Below are 24249 nucleotides of genomic sequence, written 5' to 3' on the forward strand. Positions count from 1 at the left end.
AAATTAGAAACATAACGTGGAAAATTTCATGTGTTCTGTAGCCTCAACAAATTGTATGAAATGCGTACTGTTGTAACAATTACACTGGTCAACACTCATTTTCTTGCCAAGGATATTTGAGTGGCTTTAGGATGGGTTAGTGGTGCTGAGGACGAATATAGCAACCATTTATGCAGTTTGGCTCTAGTTTTTGAGATAATGCATGATCTATTCAAAAAATTAGAAAAAATTGCTAATACTGAACACGAGCGCTACAAACTACAATGAAAAAAGAAAATAATCTTTATAAATAGCTTCTATGAAAACCTGATAGGCATTTGTCCACGTATAAAACATAATTGAAAAGTTTCTCTATAAGTATATCATTTTCCGTCCATGACGAACCGCTTCCTGCACGCTTTCCTTTTATAGGTCTCTTCAGAACAGTCACGTTGCAGATTCCAGCAATAATCTGCCATCATATGCCTGTCCCATCTTCCTTTATATCTTTCCTCTATTCCTTTCATATCTTGATGGAACCGCTCTCCTTGTTCCTCACTGAAATCACCTAGATTACGAGGAAACCGATCCAAGTGGCTGTGAAGGAAGTGCAATTTTATGCTCATGTTAGCTCCTAAGTTTTGAAAGTTAGTGAGCATGTTTTTGACCAGTTCCTCGTAATTGGGAGCTTTATGATTGCCCAAAAAACATTTTACAACAGCGACAAAACTGTTCCAGGCCGATGCTTCAGTGACAGTCATGACACTTGTAAAATTGGTATCGTTGATGAGCCTGCGAATTTGAGGACCATCAAATATTCCTGCCTTAAGTTTTTCACTACTGAGTCCAGGGAACGTATTGCAGATGTATGTGAAGCAATTACCATTTCTGTCTAAAGCTTTGGTGAATTGCTTCATTAGTCCTAACTTAATATGTAATGGTGGAAGAACAATCTTGTCCCTACTAACCAGAGGTTCATTAATGATGTTTGCTTCACCAACAGCCATATGTTCCCTTGGAGGCCATGTTTTCTGCTTCCAATGTTCGTGCTTTGCCCTACTATCCCACATGCAGATAAAACATGGGTGCTTTGTGTATCCACTTTGTTGTCCAAGCAATAAGTTCACCATTTTCAAATCAACACAAATCAACCACTGGTGCTGCATATACTGAATTTTCTGCAGAACCATGTTGATGTTAGCATATGCATCACAAAGTTTTGTTGAGTGGGCAACTGGAATAGATGCGTAACGATTGCCATTGTGTAGGAGAACACATTTTAAACTTCTAATGGAACTGTCTATGAAGAGACGCCAGTCCTCTGGTCTATATTCCGGCAGCCCCAATTCAAGTAAAAGTCCAAGTATATCGCTGCAATACACTATAACCTCTTCTTGGTTGAAGTATGGAAGAAGGTTTTCTTCTCTCGTCCGGTAAGCTGTTATTTTAACACTTGGATGAAGACAGTTCTTTTCCTTAAGCCTGGATGCTAAGAGTTCTGATGCTTGCTTTGAAAGATTGAGTTCTCGTATCAAGTCACTGAGCTCCGTCTGGTCGAACTGCTGGGGTTGTGTCTCACGTCCTTCGTATTCCGAACCACTACTTGTACATTCCTCGCCGTGCACATCGTCATCTGATGATGTTAGCGTGGGTAATGTTGTGAAGGTTGGTACAGGAACATCGTTGCTGTGCACCACCGGTCTTCTTGCTGACTCCAAATCGGGATATTCCCACTTTCGTTTTTTGAACCTATTAAAACCTTTCACATTAACAATGCAAAAATAGCAATCATCTGTATGGTTCTTCTGCTCTCGCCATACCATAGGCACTCCGAAGTTTAAGCTTTTCCTTTTTCGTTTTGTCCACTGCCGTAAGCACTCCACACAGCATTTACAAACTTTATGGGGTGCCCACGCCTTGTTTTGATCTCCAAGTTTAATTCCGAAATATGCCAGATACGCTTCCTTCACAAAAGGAGTGATATTCTTCCTGTTCTTTTGAAGAACGTATTCACCACAAATGTAGCAGAACTCATCTGGATGGTTCACGCAAAGACGGCGTGAAGAACTCATGTTTTCCTAAAACAAAATTGCACAAATACTACATATTATGCAGAACTTTCTTGTATTTGCATGTCAATCACATCCAACAAACATCATTAATTGTTTTGTGTGAAATGAATACTCACCTCTTATTTGCTACGGCATGATGAAAAGGTTCTATCTCCTTGAAGCTGCACTGCACATGTGTGTGACTTTCGACCATCGCCATTTTTCTTGTTTACACTGAACGCTACCTATCGGCTGTTGCGGGGATTACCTCGGCCAACAAATGAATGTCGAGTACCGCCGAATTCAAATCTGCACAACCCTCAATATCTTCAACACACGCACCGCACAACAGGACTGAACACATGCTGACAGTGTGATGTTTGCATGATGTAATCCTCAACAACACAGATGCACTCCCTGAGCACAATTGTTTAATAAAGATAGTACAATATCACTAATTAAAAAACAGGTAGCAAATACATTACACCATATATGGACCCTGCAGTCGATATTATCCACATGAAACTCTCATTTCCACAAATAACCTATATCTCAAAAACCAGAGCCAATTTGGAAAAAGTACAAATATACTCGGAATAAGTATCATAACAATATCCCATTTTCGTTCAAACTTCCCTGGCAACGAAAAAAAAATTTTATTTTGTAGAGCTGTGTTATCCATTGGAGCTGCTTTATTGTTTTATTTCCGCCACTGTTTCGAACGATGGCTCACTTTGGATGGAGAAGGCGAAGCAAGACTGCGTTTTATTGGTCGAAGACTTAGAAGGTGGAAAAAGTCTACCAGAAAGACTGCATGCACCACGGTTGTCCGCCCTCTTCTTGATTAATGCTTCGCAGCATGATATCCTTACCAGATAAGATGGACGGAGGACATCGAAAAAGTTCAGAAAAGGGCTGCTCGTTTTGTACTATCGGGAAACCAGGGACAGTTTGTCACGGATGTGATACGCGAGTTCGGCGGCAATCATTAAAGCAAAGGCATTTCTCGTTGCGGCGATATCTTACCAGGAAATTTCAGTCACCAGCTACACATGAACCATAACTCGGTTTACAAACTTTTTACAGAAATAACGTTTCATACCTCGAGGAGCGTCATACAAAAGTATATTTCAAAAAATGAAACATTTTGAAATTCATATATTTACTTAATCACGAATTTTTCGTAGTTCTGACATAAAATATGGATTTTAATTTTTTTAATGGTTAATACCTTGTGTTACATTATAAATTTACGTTCAAGTAAATGGGTTATTATTTTTTTATTTAAATTTAAATCGCTCTCTTCCCGCTGCTTTTAGCACATCATCAATATTTCTCTTTCGGTAAATGCTGAGACGGCGTAGTCAGGAAGGAGAAAGATAATTTTTTTTTATTTGTTTGGTGACTTAATTACTTGCTTTTTAACCGTCACTTGTAGGGAGTATTTTTTCCGCGAATTGTCATCAATCGTTAACCTTCTTTGAATTTATTTAGTTAATATTCGGCCAGAATCTGAATCCTCCTTGAAAATATTATACATCGCCTTGAATTTATCTTGAGGATCATTTTTAATCCACTCATATTTCTTCCACTGCCACGTCACTGCCACGTCCCGACAAAAAGTTCGCTATCAAGCAAACAACTATAAATATGGAAGTGATTCAGAGGAAAGTGCGTAATGATGTAATTAAAAATAAGCAATGCCACCGATAACGTATTTGTGCATCCTCTCGTTGCGTGTTGCACAGCATCAATCATCCGCGCCGTGTTCGGTCTCCCAGAATGAACTGATGTGAATCAGTAATACTATTTACCGCAAAAGAGAGCATTTAAGTGCCAGTGTCTTGCAGCGAGCGTGAGAACGTGCGTTCGGTCATCGTTTCCGCATCATCAACGATCAGCCGCGTCGCGATGGTTACGCGCACGCTCGTACAAGTGAGATCTGAACGCTCGTACAAGTGAGATCTGAAAATTTACCTTTATGAACGGTGTTATATTATTACTAGTGTCAAGGAGGACTGGTACCATATATTTGTGTATACGTGACGAGCGTAAGAACTTTCGTTCGATCATTCGGCTTCCGCAACGTCAATAATCACCCGCGTCGCATCGGTTACGCGTACACTCGTCCAAGTGACATTGTCGACAGATAATCATCTAGAAGTTGCCATCAAAACTTACGACTTAAGAGTGTAAACAGTGCAACCTGCTATTCTTCTTATCGTCTCAGAATATAGTTGTTCGTACCAGATGAAGGACAGTGCTGTGTTTGATGTTGAGTGGCTCCCCTAAACCTGCTTGCATATTTAGATTCATAATTTCAGGCAAGCCAGCAGCAGTGTGGAGCAGAACAGTACGACCGCCGCGGGATTATCAGGTACGTGGTGTGGACAGGGCGCACAGTCCGAAGTGAAAAAACAGTTTAAGGGTCCCCCACCATTTGTATCCCCGGGCATGTTACAAGTTACAAGCGAAAATTATTCTGATACCTCTGACAGTGAAACACACGTACTGGTACTGTTGTTCCTATCAATATAGGGTACGCAATGTTCAGAGGTGGTAGTGTGGACCAAAAGAAGACAAAATATCTAGTGAACGAGTAAAAGTGGGTTAAAAGTGGGCTCTAAAATGTAAACCTGAGGAGCGATGAGAACTTGTTCATCTTCGCTAGAGTGAAACACATCTCCCCTATTGAACAAGTGATCTTAGCTCTTAAGATATGCGTTAAGACTTCATGTTCATTAGACATTTACTCTTGTTTTGTTCCGTACTACCACCTCTGGAAGTTGTCTACACTACAGTCTTAGCAACAACAGTACCGTTACATGTAGTCAATTGTCGGAGGTATCCGAACGGTTTTCACTCATAAATTTCGACTCGTTCGTTTCCAGTACAGGGAAAATTACCTCAATTTGATACGTTTATGCTTCTCCAACAACCTTGAAAGTTTGTAACGTCATCACGGAATCGCCCCGTATATATATTCATTTACAGGCGCCGGCGCTGGTAACTTTGACGCTCTATTGTGTTGCTGTTCACATTAATGTGACTGGACCGTGATTTTCTTTCCACACTCATAAACGGCTGACTACACTGAAATGAATTTTAATCACTGGACATCATCACACCTTTTCAGTAAGACAGAATGCAAACAGGCGCTAAAATGAGGCAATGTTTCTTTCTTAGTCACGTACCGCTAAGGAAACTTCTGTGCTCAACTTTGTGCCACCAACAATACGTCATTTTAATTAGTTAAATGTTAATTGTATCTGCAATAACTTAGTGTGCAGCAATTTTAAAACACGAAAAGTTAAATTAGTCTATTTTTCACGTAATTAAGTCAATATTTATAATGCTTATTTAAACTTTGGGGCCACGCGGAGTGGCCGCGCGGTTTGAGGCGCCATGCCATGGATTGCGCGGCCCCTCCCTTGCGCATGGGTGAGTGTTGTTCTTAGCATAAGTTAGTTTAAATAGTGTGTAAGTCTAGGGACGGATGACCTCAGCAGTTTGGTCCCTTAGGTATTCACACACATTAGATCATTCAACTTTGGGGTCGCCTCCACTCCCCCTCCACTTCCGGAATGTCCTCACGTACCGCCGGGGTAGCGTTACCATTCTGAGGGGGTCTGTTTACCCTGGTCGTATACCACTGCTTTGGTTCACCTCAAGGAAGTGCTACAGACTGGTTTCGCTCAGAACAATGAATGGCTAGCCTAGTCAACTAAAACACTTAGGAGTGGCTTCAGTTGCGAAGAATAAATAGATGTACATACTAAGATGGTGTCTGTTCTTTCGGACACGTCCGAAAGAACAGATACCATCGGCGACCATGCAGCTAGTTAGAATGAAATTACAATGAAATGAATACCCTTAGCTGCTTACAGGCGATGACATTCGTCAACGGGGACAGATGAAAATGTGTGCCCCGACCGGGACTCGAAAGAACAAATACCATCTTAGTATATATATATAGTTAAGGCTCACCGGCCGCTTGACCATCTTCTTCTTCCGTGCGAATGCACAAACAGTGCCCGAACTCTTACGGGAATCGGCAACGCGCCGCGAGTAACGAGTATAATGGGTGGGGGCATTACGAATGTAGTGCGGGACAATACGTTGAGAATGTGGGTTCCGTGGGAGGTGTGCCAGAGGTAAATCCCTGCTGTCGCGCTATCCTCTGTGTCCTCGGTGGCTCAGATAGATAGAGCGTCTGCCATGAAAGGAGGAGATTCCGGTTTCGAGTCCCGGTCGGGGCACACATTTTCATCTGTCCCCGTTGACGTATGTCAATGCCTGTAAGCATTGTAATAAATAGATAGTTCAACTGATAGAAAAAAATTATAGACAGGTTTCACGTGAAAAGGAAGTTATACGTAAAAATAACTGATTATGTCGATTGCTGTCGATCCGTTACTTCCACAGACTGCTTTTACTCGAAATAAATTAATGAAGTACTCAACCCATATCTAGGACTACAACCGAATGTGTCGACTGTTTTCCAAAAATTGAATGGATCGGTTGTTTTCATTCGGATGTTCCCATCACCAGTAGGCAAGAGACGTCCTGTGCCCCCCACCCCCCCAACACGACAATCCCGGCGTCATGTCTGTGGCCGTCTGCCCGCTCACACGGCGACCTACAGCTCTGGGCTTGTCAAGGGCGCGGCAGCTGTTCCGTGACGTCACCGTGACTCACATACTCCCCTCCCCTGCTCCCTAATCGCGTCCACTTATCGATACCCGAGATGGCCAGAAGCGCAGAGCATACCTTGAGCTCCTTAAATGACTTGGACATTATCGCTTGTTCCGGCCGCAGAGTAGCAGTATCTACGACGCGAGCATTCAGATGCGCAAAACAGAAATTTTGTCGTCAACGTACGTTGACAGTATAAGCGCTCTACAGAGCTTCGAAGTCGATACATCGATAGTGCAGATAGATCCCATTCAAAAGTATTGCCGATTTTCTACGCACTTTTTATGTTGCTGTAATTGCGGTCTTCAGTCCGAATACTGATTTGACGCATCTCTGCACGCTTCTCTACCCTGTGGAAGCCTCTTCATTCTCGCATACCTACTGAAACTTATTCCACTTGGTTATGCGTACTGCACTCAACTCTTCATCTCCGTACACAATTTTTACCTCCCACATTTACATCCATTACCGAATTGACGCTTCCTTGGTGCCTCGCCATGTACCCTATCAACCAATCCATTCTTTTAGTCAAGTTACGCCAAAACCTTCCTTTCTCCTCAGTCCGATTACAACCTCTTCATTGGTTATACAATTTATCATCGTAGTCGATGGTCCTAGCGTAGCCGTATATGATTAGCAGTAACATGGGCTAAAATAGCCTCTGGCTGCATGGATGATTTTACAACTTTTTCATTGTGTGATCGATTTAGGGACAGCCTACCCCATCTTCAGATGCACCTGTATGTGCACATAGCAACATTTTCTAAAACTTACATTACGTCATTGGATATAAAACATAACAGATTTGCTCGTAAAACATACATTACCAGTTGTCAAGACCACCGGTCATAATATCAGGCTTAAAGATCTTGTGATTCAGTCAGAATACGCATAATATCAAGCACGATCACATATTAATCCAATTTTTTTCTAAATTTGGAATGTTAATGTCATTCCACGTTGCTGATAATCAACTTACAGTTCAATTAAACCCAGTAATAGTGGGATACGTAACCACTTCCTACAAGCAATAAACTTTGTGGTACTGACAATAAACTTCCATACAGAACCCGAGTGAAAATTAATCTGTAAGGAAGATGAGCCGTAATAAAATACTACACTGAAGGAAAGCATAGCAGTACCAAAAAATAATTAATGTAGAATAATGAAATTTCGAATACACTTGTCCAGGTAATATATTTAACATTGAAAGATCGCAGGTTAATGTAAGCGGGAGATGAGCCATTACAAATGACGATTTTATCTTGGAGCTCTTCCATTTGGTCCGTGTTTGCATAGAAAAACAGTAATATCAGAAAATTAAGTCCGCGTTGATGCAAAACATCTTGTTATTCGTTCATTTCTTTATTCTCCCAGACTAGTTTCGGCGACAAATATCACCATCATCAGTGTTTTCCTTTTCTTTTTTATTTATTTATTTTTTTAAAATCTAAAGCTTGCAGAAAATAGCATGGTTATACAGACACATTACATTTTTACTATTCTTTTTTAATTATTGTTTTATATGGACACTTTTATACTACCTTATTTATTGTATGTTACAGCATGTTTTAGGCAATTATTGTCGCTGTCTGCGACATATTTTCTGTGTGCTTTTTGTTTCTGTTGCCGTTTTTTTACTGAATGTTGGTACATTAATAAACGGTGTACCTGCCAGAACGTTGGATTCAGGCACGCAAACGTGCATGCATTGTGTTGTACAGGTGCCGGATCGAGTTCCACGCATGTTCCATTTGGTCGGTCAATACAGGGACGGTTAATGCTGTTTGTGGATGGCGCCGGATTTGTCGATCTATGATGCTCTATGTGTGCTCCATTGGAGACAGATGTTTTGATCGAGCACGCCAGGGCAACATTCGACACTCTGCAGAGCAAGTTGGATTACAACAGCGGAATGGGCGAGCGTTATCCTGCTGCGAAACACCCTCTGGAATGCTGTCCGTGAATGGCAGCACAACAGGTCGAATCGCCATATCGACGTACGTATCTGCAGTCGCAGGCCTTCAGCTGGTCTCCTTCTAACCAACACACGGCCGTCACTTGCACCGAGGAAGGGCCAGCTTTCATCACAAAACACAGCAGACCCTCGCCCTGCCCTCCAATGAGCTTTCGCTTAACACCGCTGAAGTCGCAAATGGCGGTGGTTTCGGGCCAGTGGAATGCACTACATGGTGCCTGATTCGGATCTGTCCTTGAAGTAACCGATCTGCAACAGTTCGTTGTGTCATTGTGGTGCCTACTGGTGCTCAGATTGCTGCAGCGGAATTAGTGCGTTGCGTCAGAGACATACGCCGAGCACGATGGTACTCCGTCTCGGTGTGCCACGTGGTCATCCGGAGCCCTGTCTTCTTGCGACCGTACATTCCAGTGACCAACGCTACCAGCTGTCATGTACAGTGGCTACATTCCTGCCATATACACTCCTGGAAATGGAAAAAAGAACACATTGACACCGGTGTGTCAGACCCACCATACTTGCTCCGGACACTGCGAGAGGGCTGTACAAGCAATGATCACACGCACGGCACAGCGGACACACCAGGAACCGCGGTGTTGGCCGTCGAATGGCGCTAGCTGTGCAGCATTTGTGCACCGCCGCCGTCAGTGTCAGCCAGTTTGCCGTGGCATACGGAGCTCCATCGCAGTCTTTAACACTGGTAGCATGCCGCGACAGCGTGGACGTGAACCGTATGTGCAGTTGACGGACTTTGAGCGAGGGCGTATAGTGGGCATGCGGGAGGCCGGGTGGACGTACCGCCGAATTGCTCAACACGTGGGGCGTGAGGTCTCCACAGTACATCGATGTTGTCGCCAGTGGTCGGCGGAAGGTGCACGTGCCCGTCGACCTGGGACCGGACCGCAGCGACGCACGGATGCACGCCAAGACCGTAGGATCCTACGCAGTGCCGTAGGGGACCGCACCGCCACTTCCCAGCAAATTAGGGACACTGTTGCTCCTGGGGTATCGGCGAGGACCATTCGCAACCGTCTCCATGAAGCTGGGCTACGGTCCCGCACACCGTTAGGCCGTCTTCCGCTCACGCCCCAACATCGTGCAGCCTGCCTCCAGTGGTGTCGCGACAGGCGTGAATGGAGGGACGAATGGAGACGTGTCGTCTTCAGCGATGAGAGTCGCTTCTGCCTTGGTGCCAATGATGGTCGTATGCGTGTTTGGCGCCGTGCAGGTGAGCGCCACAATCAGGACTGCATACGACCGAGGCACACAGGGCCAACACCCGGCATCATGGTGTGGGGAGCGATCTCCTACACTGGCCGTACACCACTGGTGATCGTCGAGGGGACACTGAATAGTGCACGGTACATCCAAACCGTCATCGAACCCATCGTTCTACCATTCCTAGACCGGCAAGGGAACTTGCTGTTCCAACAGGACAATGCACGTCCGCATGTATCCCGTGCCACCCAACGTGCTCTAGAAGGTGTAAGTCAACTACCCTGGCCAGCAAGATCTCCGGATCTGTCCCCCATTGAGCATGTTTGGGACTGGATGAAGCGTCGTCTCACGCGGTCTGCACGTCCAGCACGAACGCTGGTCCAACTGAGGCGCCAGGTGGAAATGGCATGGCAAGCCGTTCCACAGGACTACATCCAGCATCTCTACGATCGTCTCCATGGGAGAATAGCAGCCTGCATTGCTGCGAAAGGTGGATATACACTGTACTAGTGCCGACATTGTGCATGCTCTGTTGCCTGTGTCTATGTGCCTGTGGTTCTGTCAGTGTGATCATGTGATGTATCTGACCCCAGGAATGTGTCAATAAAGTTTCCCCTTCCTGGGACAGTGAATTCACGGTGTTCTTATTTCAATTTCCAGGAGTGTACACTGCTGGCCACCGTAAATGCAACACCCTGAAGGAAGCATCCGAATCAAGTGAAATTTACACCATGGGTTTGCAGCGATGAGATATGCAACTGATTAGAATTTCAGCGTAGACGCACATCACGCGCGCCTGTGGCGCCACCTCATAGCGCCATTTAAGGCTTGGCGATTTCGACGAGTGTACGTTCGGCACGTGTGTTTACCTTGTGGTTGTTTCACAAGACGATCAGTTATGCCTCGTAGACAACAGCGAACATCGTTTGATCAAGTATCCGAGTTCGACAGAGGAAGGATAGTGGCTTACCGAGATTGTGGATTATCATACAGAGAAATCGCTAGTCGTGTTGGACGAAACCAAACAACTGTAATGCGGATATGTGACCGTTGGATGCAGGAGGGTACGACGGACCGACGTGGTCGATCACATTCAACTCGGTGCACCACTGCACGTGCTGATAGGCAAATTGTGCGCATGGCAGTGACGGATCGCTCAGTGAAATCCCGAACCATAGCACAGCACATTGCGTCTGTAACGCATCATCCAGTGTCTGCGCGTACCATTCGACGCCGTTTACAGCAGAGTGGTCTGTCCGCAAGACGTCCATTGCTTCGTCTACCATTGACGCAGAACCACAGACTTCTCCGTCGCCAATGGTGTGATGACAGACGGATGTGGACGGCAGAATGGAATGACGTTGTCTTTACTGACGAGGCACGCTTCTGTCTCCAGCACCACGATGGTCGGATTCGAGTGTGGAGACACCGTGGAGAGAGGATGCTGGACAGCTGCATTATGCACCGCCACACTGGTCTTGCACCGGGTATTATGGTATGAGGCGGTATTGGATATTACTCTCGCACGCCTCTAGTACGCATTGCCGGTACTTTAAATAGCCGGCGCTACATATCCGAGGTGCTGGAGCCAGTTGTCCTTCCTTACCTTCAGGGCTCGGCCACAGCCATATTTCAACAGGATAATGCGCGACCACACGTGGCACGCATTGTCCAAAGGTTCTTCGTCAATAACCAGATTGAACTGCTTCCCTGGCCGGTTCGCTCTCCGGATCTTTCGCTGATAGGAAACATGTGGTCCATGGTTGCTCAACGAGTGACCTAGATTACATCCCCAGCTGCCACACCAGATGATCTTTGGCAACGGGTGGAAGCTGCTTGGGCTGCTGTACCCCAGGAACACATCCAACGTCTCTTTGACTCAATGCCGAGACGTGTGGCAGCGGTGATCTCCAACAACGGCGGCTACTCTGGCTACTGATTCTGGCAGGAACCACACGTCACAGACGTCTGTAAACGTAATCATTTGATACTTGGTCAACATGTTATCTACAAAATAAACTTTGTTGTGCTACCTCTTGTCTTTCTTGGTGTTGCATTTACGGTGGCCAACAGTGTATTTATGGAGTACTACAGAAGAAACATGCAGCTCCTCTTAGCCCTGTTATACGATGTCGTCCAAACTCAGCGAGGTGTTGATAATGGCGTCTTTGTCAGCTTAAAGGCATTCTTGACTAACATCAAGTCAAACCCAATCTCAAAGGAATCTAACGCTCACGACAGTTACAACGTTTATTTAAAAAATGTTTCAAATGGCTCTGAGCACTATGGGACTTAACATCTATGGTCATCAGTCCCCTAGAGCTTAGAACTACTGAAACCTAAATAACCTAAGGACATCACACAACACCCAGTCATCACGAGGCAGAGAAAATCCCTGACCCCGCCGGGAATCGAACCCGGGAAACCGGGCGCGGGCAGCGAGAACGCTACCGCACGACCACGAGCTGCGGTCAAACGTTTATTTAAAGCAAACCTACTAGCGCCATTCTTATTTGAGTGAAGTGAAATTTGGGTTGACATCATCTTCCAGACCTAGAAACACGCCTACAAACTTTAGTTTACGTCGCACAACTCCTTCTTGGTTCTGCGATGTTTCTCCGTCAGTGTACTTTATGCCCCGTGGGCTACATAGTCAGAGCGTGAAATTAGGCAAATGTTTGAGTGTAAGGACGTCATACGGTAAAATGAAGTTGCTAAAATCAGTAGAATTATCTTTTTCGGGCAATGGTGAAAAGAATATAGTACAACAGTAACTTTACCTTACCATTTAAGCATTGTCAGTAAATGCTGGCAACAAACTTTTCGCGCGAGGAAAGAATGAACACCTATATCTTCCCGTACGAGCTCTGATTTTCCTTATTTTATCATGGTGATCGTTTCTCCCTGTGTAGGTCGGCGTCAACAAAATATTTCGCATTCGGAAGAGAAGGTTGGTGATTGGAATTTCGTGAGAAGATTGCGTCGCAACGAAAAACGCCTTTCTTTTAACGATTTCCAGCCCAAATCCTGTATCATTTCTGTGACACTCTCTTCCATATTTTGCGGTAATACAAAACCTACTGCCTTTCTTTGAACGTTTTCGATGTACTCCGTCAGTCCTATCCGGTAAGGATCTCACACTGCACAGCAGTATTCTAAAAGAGGACGGACAAGCGTAGTGTTGGCAGTCTCCTTAGTAGATCTGTTACATTTTCTAAGTGTCCTACCAATAAAACGCAGTCTTTGATTAGCCTTCCCCACAATAGTATCTGTGTGTTTCTTCAAATTTAAGGTGTTCGTAATTGTAATAACTAGGTACTTAGTTGAATTTACGGCTTTTAGATTAGACTGACTTATCGTGTAACCGTGGAAGACAGCGTCATCTGCAAACAACCTAAGACGGTTGCTCAGATTGTCTCCTGAATCGTTTATATAGATAAGGAACAGCAAATGGGCTAGAACACTACCTTTGGGAACGCCAGAAATCACTTCTGTTTTACTAGATGACTTTGCGTCAATTACTACGAACTATGATCTCTCCGACAGGAAATCACAAATCCAGTCACATAACTGAGACGATATTCCACAAGCACGCAATTTCACTACGAGCCGCTTGTGTGGTACAGCGTCAATAGCCTGTGCGAATGCGAGCATTATCTCTTAAAACGCAAACCATTTGAGTAACTGAAAACCACTGCGATAAAACTGAATGCACATTATTCTGGAATGACAGTTGTTACTGATATGTATATACAATGGTTGGTTGTATGGCCATCAAACCAGAAGCCGACACACCAATAAACAAGGCCCCGAGACACAATAAGACACTATTCTGTGAAATGAAGATTACATGGGTAAGTCTGATTAGTAATGAGGAAGTGATGAAGGGAAGTTGGGAAGAATTAAATTTATGGTACAACTTGTGTAAAAGAGGGGATCGGTTGATGGGAAACATCCTGAGGCCTCACGGACGTGCCAAGTGCGTCATGGCGTGGTCAAAATTGCGGAGGGAGGCCAACGCTTGAGTAAAGTGGACAGCGTGACACGGCTGTAGGGTGCAGTAGCTACGAGGTGAGAAGTATGAAACCGAAATTTCTCTAGCCGTCATTGGAGGGCCCGTGAGACCGTGTCTGCGGCGCATTCTGGTTCCTGTAGCGGCTGACGACGAATGTCAGCACACAGTAACCCAAGTTCCACACATCGGTGTCTGTTCCAAAACAGTGAACATGTCGAGATTTGTGCCTTCAAACTACGATTTGCGGGTAGCATTGCTTTTCTGTTACCATTTGAAGAAAACTGCTGCAGAACCGCATCGAATGCTTGTCGAAGCTTTCGACGAACGAGCTGTTGGGGGGAAAACACAGTGTATCGAGTGGTTCAAAAAATTCAAAAGTCTGATTTTGACGTAAGAAACAGCGAGCGCGGGGAACCACAGAAAGTTCGAATACAACAAATTGCAGGCGTTACTGGATGAAGATGATACTCCAACTCAACAAGAACTCACAGAACAATTGAATGTGACGCAGAAAGCCGTTTTTCTTCAGTTGAAAGCTATGGTAAAGGTGCAGAAAGTCGGATAATGGCTTCCGCATGAAATGAATGAAAGACAGCAACCATATCGAATGACCACGTGTGAAATGTTGCTCGACAGATAGAAAAGAAAATCGTTTCTCCATGAAATAGTGACAGGCAATGAAAAATGGATATATTTTCAGAATCGTAAGCGTCGTAAACCATGGGTGAAGGCAGGCAAACCATCGACATCCACTGCAAAACCAAATCGCTTTGGAAAGAAGACAATGCTCTGTGTTTGGAGAGAAGACATCGAAAAAGTGCAAAGAAGGGCAGCTCGTTTCGTGTTATCGCGCAATAAGAGTGAGAGTGTCACTGATATGATACGCGAGTTGGGGTGGCAGTCACCGAAACAAAGGCGGTTTTCTTTGCAGCGAGATCTATTAACGAAATTTCAATCACCAACTTTTCGAATGCGAAAATATTTTGTTAGCACCCACCTACGTAGGGAGAAATGATCATCATAATAAAATAAGAGAAATCAGAGCTCGAAGGGAAAGATTTAGGTGTTCGTTTTTCCCACGAGCTATTCGAGAATGGAATGGTGGAGAAGTATTATGAAAATGGTTCGATGAACCCTCCGCCAGGCACTTAAGTGTGAATCGCAGAAAAACCATGTAGATGTAGATGTGTCATCTATTATGAGCTGTTAAAATCTGGCGAAACCGTTAACACTGATCACTACCAACAGCAAATGATCGATTTAAATCGAGCGCTACGTGAAAAACGACCGGAATGTGGAAAAAGACAACACAAAGTGGTACTGCCCCATGATAACGCCCCATCATACACAGAAAAACGGATCAGCGAAACGATCAAGGCGTTCGGTTGGGAAATACAGGGACATGCGGTTTATTCTCCAGACTTGGCTCCCTCCTATTTCCATCTACGTATTTGCATCACTGGGACACGCTCTCGCTGAACAACGCTTCGTTTCGTATGAAAATGAACGAAAATGGCTTGCTGACTGGTTCGCTTGGTTCAAAACTGGTTCAAATGCCTCTAAGCACTATGGGACTTCACATCTGAGGTCATTAGTCCCCTAGACTTAGAACTACTGAAACCTAACGAATCTAAGGACATCACACACGTCCATGTCCGAAGTAGGATTCGAACCTGCGACCGTAGCAGCAGCGCGGTTCCGGACTGAACCGCCTAGAACCGCTCGGCCACAGTGGTTCGCTTCAAAAGAAGAACTTTTCTTTGGCGTGTCATTCATAGCCTGCCGGAGAGGTGGGAGAAATGTATAAATAGCAATGGAGATTATTTTGAATAAAATATTGTTTATGAGTTTCAAACAACAGACGTGTAATTATTGCAACAAAATTCCGGTTTCATACTTCTACACCTGATATATAGAGCTGACGTGCTTACACAGGATAGATCACCAGTGGAGAGCTGCACGAAACCTGTCTTTGGACAGAAGACCAGGACAACAACAATTTCATGTTATCCCCCCTCCAAAGCACAGTGTGGTAAGAACACGGCGCATGCCGGGGGATTTACTACTTTCTCTTCGAGGCCTCCACATTATTTATGTCGAGCCGCCAGGTGACTAATATTATGTCCGCTGAGCTTATATATGCAACTTTTTAAAAAATCTAATCCGGCGCTTTCTTTTTGGACGTCATTGGAATTTATTGCATGGTCATTTAGTAACAGCCTTAGAGCTGCAGTGGAAATACGAGGCGCCCTTCAGTCAAAGTTGCGCGTGGCTACGGGACGGATTGGTCCCCCGGGCGGGCATTCTTCTTGTGTGCAAGCCGGGCTGCGCCGTTCCTTAGCCCGAGCCCGGTTGTAATTAGCGAGACTGATATCAACAGCCGCCTTGGGGGCCGTAAATGTTCGCTGCCAACACAGGGAGCGAGCGGCGAGGAGCGGGGCCTCCACGTGCTGGGGAGCCGACTTCCAGACCTACAGGCTCCACACTTATGTGCGGCACAGTGAGCCGTACCCTTCCTCCCATCTGCGAAACTGAGCTGGAAGACATGGGCTGGATTAAATGTACACTACTGGTCATTAAAATTGCTACACCATGAAGATCACGAGCTACAGGTGTGAAATTTAACCGACAAGAAGAAGATGCTGTGGTATGCAAATGATTAGCATTTCAGAGCATTCACACAAGGTTGGCGCCGGAGGCGACACCTACAACGTGCTGACACGAGGAAAGTTTCCAACCGATTTCTCATACACAAACAGCAGTTGACCGGCGTTGCCTGGTGAAACGTTGTTGTGATGCCACGTGTAAGGAGGAGAAATGCGTATCATCACGTTTCAGACTTTGATAAAGGTCGGATTGTAGCCTATCGCGATTGCGGTTTACCGTATCGCGACATTGCTGCTCGCGTTGGTCGAGATCCAATGACTGCTAGCAGAATATGGAATCGGTGGGTTAAGGAGTGTAATACGGATCTCCGTGCTAGATCCCAACGGCCTCGTATCACTAGCAGTCGAGATGACAGGCATCTTATCCGCATGGCTGTAACGGATCGTGCAGCCATGTCTCGATCCCTGAGTCAACAGATGGGAACGTTTGCAAGACAACAACCATCTGCACGAACAGTTCGACGACGTTTGCAGCAGCATGGACTATCAGCTCGAAGACCATGGCTGCGGTTACCCTTGACGCTGCATCACAGACAGGAGCGCCTGCGATGGTGTACTCAACGACGAACCTGGCTGCACGAATGGCAAAACGTCATTTTTTCGAATGAAGCCAGGTTCTGTTTACAGCATGATGGTCACATCCGTGTCTGGCGACATCGCGGTGAACGCACATTAGAAGCGTGTGTTCGTCATCGCCATACTGGCGTATCAGCCAGCGTGATGGTATGGGGTGCAATTGGTTACACGTCTCGGTCACCTCTTCTTCGCATGGACGGCACTTTGAACAGTGGACGTTACATTTCAGATGTGTTACGACCCGTGGCTCTACCCTGTATTTGATAACTGCGAAACCCTATATTTCCGCAGGATAATGCACGACCGCATGTTGCAGGTACTGTACGGGCCTTTCTGGATACAGAAAATGTTCGACTGCTGCCCTGGTGAGCACATTCTCCAGATCTCTCTCCAATTGAAAACGTCTGGTCAATGGTGGCCGAGCAACTGGCTAGTCACAATACGCCAGTCACTACTCTTGTTGAACTTTGGCATCGTGTTGAAGCTGCATGGGCAGCTGTACCTGTACACGACATCCAAGCTCTGTTTGACTCAATGCCCAGGCGTATCAAGGTCGTTATTACGGCCAGAGGTGGTTGTTGTGGGTAATGATTTCGCAGGATCTATGCACCCAAATTGCGTGAAAATATAATCACATGTCATTTCTAGTATAATATATTTATCCAATGAATACTCGTTTGTCATCTGCATTTCTTCTTGGTGTAGCAATTTTAATGGCCAGTAGTGTATTAGAGGCAGTCAAATGCAAAAAGAACACATGCCACAACAGTACCTTTGAATGGTTCCATTCAAACGTAACCACCACATGCTTTGAAATTTATCCTACTGTACGACGAGATCAGTTCCTGTTTGGTAGAATGCGGTCGACCGCTGACGGATCTACAACCACAACCACTCTTCCACTTCGTCGTCCTATTGAAACCGACCTCGAAGCACGTATTTCTTCGGGTCGCCAAAGACGTAAAAGTCACACCATAAAAGATCCGGGCTCTATGGAGGAATGTTGCAATGTTTCCCAATAGATCGCTGAAGAGTAGCATTCGTCCTATTCACAGTGTAGGGGGAGCGTTACCGTGCAAAAGGATGAAGCGTTGCAAGTTTCTGCAAAGAGTCTTCATGGCGCTGCGCATTGATTGTGGTTCGACGTTCTCGGAACTGGACGAGCAGAGGGCCCCTACAGTCGAAGGGGGAAGTCGTCATGACCTTATGGAACTTGTGAGAACAGCTTTGGATTTTTTTGGCGGGGAGGAGGGGATGTTTCCACTGTTTGATTTGCTGTCATGCTGTCGGATGGACTCATCCTGTTGTACGACTATGCCCTGCGTACAAAACTAATGTGTTCTGATGGTGGTTCCATTTGGCACATACTGCTTATGGCAGGCAGGGTGAAACCGAATTCCACCAACAGAATTATCGGATACAGCACTGGCATCTACATATACATCTACATCTATATTTATGCTCCGCAAGCCACCCAACGGTGTGTGGCGGAGGGCACTGTACGTGCCACTGTCATTACCTCCATTTCCTGTTGCACTCGTGTATGGTTCGCGGGAAGAACGACTGCCGGAAAGCCTCCGTGCGCGCTCGAATCTCTGTAATTTTACATTCGTGATCTCCTCGGGAGGTATAAGTAGGGGGAAGCAATATATTCGATACCTCATCCAGAAACGCACCCTCTCGAAACCTGGACAGCAAGCTACACCGCGATGCAGAGCGCCTCTCTTGAAGAGTCTGCCACTTGAGTTTGCTGAACATCTCCGTTACGCTATCACGGTTACCAAATAATCCTGTGACGAAACGCGCCGCTCTTCTTTGGGTCTACTCCATCTCCTCCGTCAACCCGATCTGGTACGGATCGCATACTGATGAGCAATACTCAAGTATAGGTCGAACGAGTGTTTTGTATGCCACCTCCTTTGTTGATGGACTTCATTTTCTAAGGACTCTCCCAATGAATCTCAACCTGGCACCCGCCTTACCAACAATTAATTTTATATAATCATTCCACTTCAAATCGTTCCGTACTGATACTCCCAGATATTTTACAGAAGTAACTGCTACCAGCGTTTGTCCCGCTATCATATAATCATACAATAAAGGATCCTTCTTTCTATGTATTCGCAATACATTACATTTGTATACGTTAAGGGTCAGTTGCCACTCTGCGCACCAAGTGCCTATCCGCTGCAGATCTTCCTGCATTTCGCTGCAATTTTCTAATGCTGCAACTTCTCTGTATATTACAGCATCATCCGCGAAAAGCCGCATGGAACTCCCGACACTATCTACTAGATCATTTATATATATTGTGAAAAGCAATGGTCCCATAACACTCCCCTGTGGCACGCCAGAGGTTACTTTAACATCTGTAGACGTCTCTCCATTGATAACAACATGCTGTGTTCTGTTTGCTAAAAACTCTTCAATCCAGCCACACAGCTGGTCTAATATTCCGTAGGCTCTTACTTTGTTTATCAGGCGACAGTGCGGAACTGTATCGAACGCCTTCCGGAAGTCAAGGAAAATGGTATCTACCTGGGAGCCTGTATCTAATATTTTCTGGGTCTCATGAACAAATAAAGCGAGTTGGGTCTCACACGATCGCTATTTCCAGAATCCATGTTGATTCCCCAGAGTAGATTCTGGGTTTCCAGAAATGACGTGATACGCGAGCAAAAAACATGTTCCAAAATTGTACAACAGATCGATGTCAGATATATAAGCCTATAGTTTTGCGCATCTGCTCGACGACCCTTCTTGAAAACTGGGATTACCTGTGCTCTTTTCCAATCATTTGGAACCTTCCGTTCCTCTAGAGACTTGCGGTACACGGCTGTTAGAAGGGGGCCAAGTTCTTTCGCGTACTCTGTGTAGAATCGAATTGGTATCCAATCAGGTCCAGTGGACTTTCCTCTGTTGAGTGATTTCAGATGCTTTTCTATTCCTTGGACACTTATTTCGATGTCAGCCATTTTCTCGTTCGTGCGAGGATTTAGAGAAGGAACTGCAGTGCAAAATCGAAAGCAAATTGTTTACTGCAGTATCTAGCTGTTACGATGAGTGGAGTTCGGCTTCAACACCTATATGTGAAAAGATTTGCTTCTAGACTGGATCATCCTTTTTACATCGCTGACAGTTTTTCGTCAAATAGCGTGCAGAGAACAATCAAAACCTGACTCTCTGCCGCTTAAACGCGGCTGTATTGACTGCTGCACAATATATATACGTATATCATTTATCACTTACATACGTGACAGAATTTGGTTGCTCTTCAATGCAGTTGCAATTTGCGTGGCAGATTACGCTAACGCCGAGCCTCTGTCGTAGTTAACTCACCTGTCCTGCGTGGCGAAAATAAATTGGATCTCCACCGCAGTGTGAAGTGACCGTAATGTTGTTAATTTGCAAGCTATCCTGCCGTGACAGATAGCGGACATTACTTTGTCCGGCTGAGTTACGGGTGCCAACAAGAGCAGTTGTTGAAATATTGTGCAAAATGAATTTCATAAAACGGTTCGTCAGGACATTTTTTACTGCGACAGACATTGCTGGCGAACGCTGTCAGACAGGTGAAAAATAAATAGAAGAAAAAACATGTTATGAAAACAAATTTAGAAATTCAGTCTTCAGTTGCAAGATAAAATTTTATTAGTTTACCTAGGTTTCGATGCCAATAATGGTATCTTCTACAGAACAAAAATAAAATTATTTTGAGGGCCAAACGTTGGCCATGTCACACAATAAAATTAAAACTGAATAAAGACGCCTAATCATAAGATTATATCTGTCAAAACTAAAGACATTAAGACGAACGTAGACCTAGCTACGCTGGCCAGGAATAAGAGTCACACATAAGCAACAAGGAAAAATCTGGTGGAGTGGAGTATTTGCAATATTTCGAAAGACGAGTGGCGACTTGTAAGTAACCATAAAAAAGTTCCATTTCCCACCACGTTAAAAACCTGTGCAATATCGATTTTTCGCTGAGTGCTAGGGGGCGGTCGCCTCTCCGTCCTCCATCCCGGAGAGCCCCCGCACCTCTTCCCCTTCCCCCTCCACCTTTGCCAGCAGGTTTCCGCGCCCATGCATGGTGGAACTCGTGAGGAACCGTAATTTCATAAACCAGTGCTGAAGGAGCTGAGTTGTGACGTCACTTACATAGACCGACGGCAAAATAACAAAATACATACACAGCTTGCAATTCACGGTATGAAGGTGCAGAAGGGAACGCCACGGAATGGTTTTACCAAGTTTACGAAATAATGAAGTTACAAAGAGTACACACGCTTTTCTCTCCTGACCATCGCCCGTGTAATATGGACCAGAACAACTTACACTACTGGCGGTTAAAATTGCTACACCACGAAGATGACGTGCTACAGACGCGAAATTTAACCGACAGGAAGAAGATGCTGTGATATGCAAATGATTAGCTTTTCAGAGCATTCACACAAGGTTGGCGCCGGTGGCGACACCTACAACGTACTGACATGAGGAAAGTTTCCAACCGATTTTTCATACACAAACAGCAGTTGACCGGCGATGCCTGGTGAAACGTTGCTGTGATGCCACGTGTAAGGAGGAGAAATCCGTACCATCACGTTTCCGACTTTGATAAAGGTCGGATTGTAGCCGATCGCGATTGCGGTTTATCGTATCGAGACATTGCTGCTCGCGTTGGTCGAGATCCAATGACTGTTAGCAGAATATGGAATCGGTGGGTTAAGGAGTCTAATATGGAACGCGGTGCCGGATCCCAATGGCCTCGTATCACTAGCAGTCGAGACGACAGGCATCTTATCCGCATGGCTGTAACGGATCGTGCAGCCATGTCTCGATCCCTAAGTCAACAGATGGGAACGTTTGCAAGACAACAACCATCTGCACGAACAGTTCGGCGACGTTTGCAGCAGCATGGACTATCAGCTCGGAGACCATGGCTGCGGTTACCCTTGACGCTGCATCACAGACAGGAGCGCCTGCGATGGTGTACTCAACGACGAACCTGGGTGCACGAATGGCAAAACGTCATTTTTTCGGATGAATCCAGTTTCTGTTTACAACATCATGATGGTCACATCCGTGTTTGGCGACATCGCGGTGAACGCACATTGGAAGCATGTATTCGTAATCGTCATACTGGCGTATCACCTGGCGTGATGGTATGGGGTGCCATTGGTTACACGTCTCGGTCACCTCTTGTTCGCATTGAAGCCATTTTGAACAGTGGACGTTACATTTCAGATGTGTTACGACCCGTGGCTCTACCCTTCATTCGATAACTGCGAAGCCCTACATTTCAGCAGGATAATGCACGACCGCATGTTGCAGGTACTGTACGGGCCGTTCTGGATACAGAAAATGTTCGACTGCTGCCCTGGCCAGCACATTCTCTCACAAATTGAAAACGTCTGGTCAATGGTGGCCGAGCAACTGGCTCGTCAGAATACGCCAGTCACTACTCTTGATGAACTGTGGTATCGTGGTGAAGCTGCATGGGCAGCTGTACCTGGACACGCCATCCAAGCTCTGTTTGACTCAGTGCCCAGGCGTATCAAGGTGGTTGTTCTGGGTACTGATTTCTCAGGATCTATGCACCCAAATTGCGTGAAAATGTAATCACATGTCAGTTCTAGTATAATATATTTGTCCAATGAATACCCGTTTATCATCTATATTTATCCTTGGTGTATCAATTTTAATGCCCAGTAGTGTAAATTGGAAGGAACCCATAGAAAATGTTTTGGGAAGGCTAACGAAAGACTGCGTATTATTGGCAGCACACTTAGAAAATGTAACAGACCTACTAAGGAGATTGGCTACACTGCGGTTGTACGTCCTCTTTTAGAATACTGCTACGCGGTGTGAGATCCTTACCAAATAGGACTGACTGAGTATATCGAAAAAGTTCAAAGAAAGGCAGCACGTTTTATATTATCGTGAAATATGGCAGAGTATGTCACGGAAATGATACAGGCTTTGGGCTGGACATCATGAAAAGAAAGGCGTTTTTCGTTGGGATGGAATCTTCTCACGAAATTCCAATAACCAACTTTCTCCTCCGAATGCGAAAATATTTTTTTGACACCGACCTACGTAGGGAGGGATGATCACCACGATAAAATAATGGAAATTAGAGCTCGTACGGAAAGATATACGTTTTCATTCCTTCCGCGCGCTATACAAGATTGGAATATTATAGAATTGTGAAGGTGATTCGATGAACCCTCTGCCAGGCACTTAAATGTGATTTGCAGAGTTCCACGTAGATGTAGATGAAATCGAAAGTATACTTGACGAAAGAAATTTCCGACTTTTGCTGCGTTGGAGCAACGAAATAACACATTGACGACTGATGAAAGTTTGTGCTGGATTCGAAACTGGAGTTCCCGCTTTACGGCAATGGTCTGCTTAATCGTTTCGGCTATCCGAGCACGACTCGCATACGACCCAAATCTCCTTACGCCGCATACTACACAGCAGAGTCCCTTTCCATTATTCTTCTTCGCTCGCAGCCCTATTGTATTCCCGCGTCATGGTCGAACATTATTGTGCATATGCAGTGAAAGATCGATATGCCGTCAGGTGCATATATTATACAGGTAGGTGCGCCTACATAATTCGAATGCAAACAGGTCCGAGTCTTCCAGCTGTTTTTGTTATTAAATCAGAAAGGCGTGCGTGGGCGACCGGGTGAAAACCTGCTCCTAGCGACCTACAAACGCAGTGTGCGCCTCGTAAACGAAAGCAGACCTGTGACCGAGCGGCTGACGTAAGCGCTTCCAGGCGGATGAGAATAGCCTAATGCGTCGTTACGAAACACGCTGCAAGTCAAGAACGGCTTCACAAATCCGTGGAAACCCGTTTACAATCCTCTAATTATATGTTCACGGAATGAAGGATCCTAAGAGCTAGGACGACATTAAAAATTCTATCTTATAAAAATAATCCTTACAGCCTTATGTTATGCGGAATTGACCACAAGATGTCACGAGAGGCGGACGCGGCAGTATAATACGAGGCTGGGAGTACTGTGTTGCCAGTAGAGAAGCTGTGACGGCGGAATGG

This window comes from Schistocerca serialis, chromosome 9 (genome assembly GCF_023864345.2).
Source record: "Schistocerca serialis cubense isolate TAMUIC-IGC-003099 chromosome 9, iqSchSeri2.2, whole genome shotgun sequence".
Classification (NCBI taxonomy): Eukaryota; Metazoa; Arthropoda; class Insecta; order Orthoptera; family Acrididae; genus Schistocerca; species Schistocerca serialis.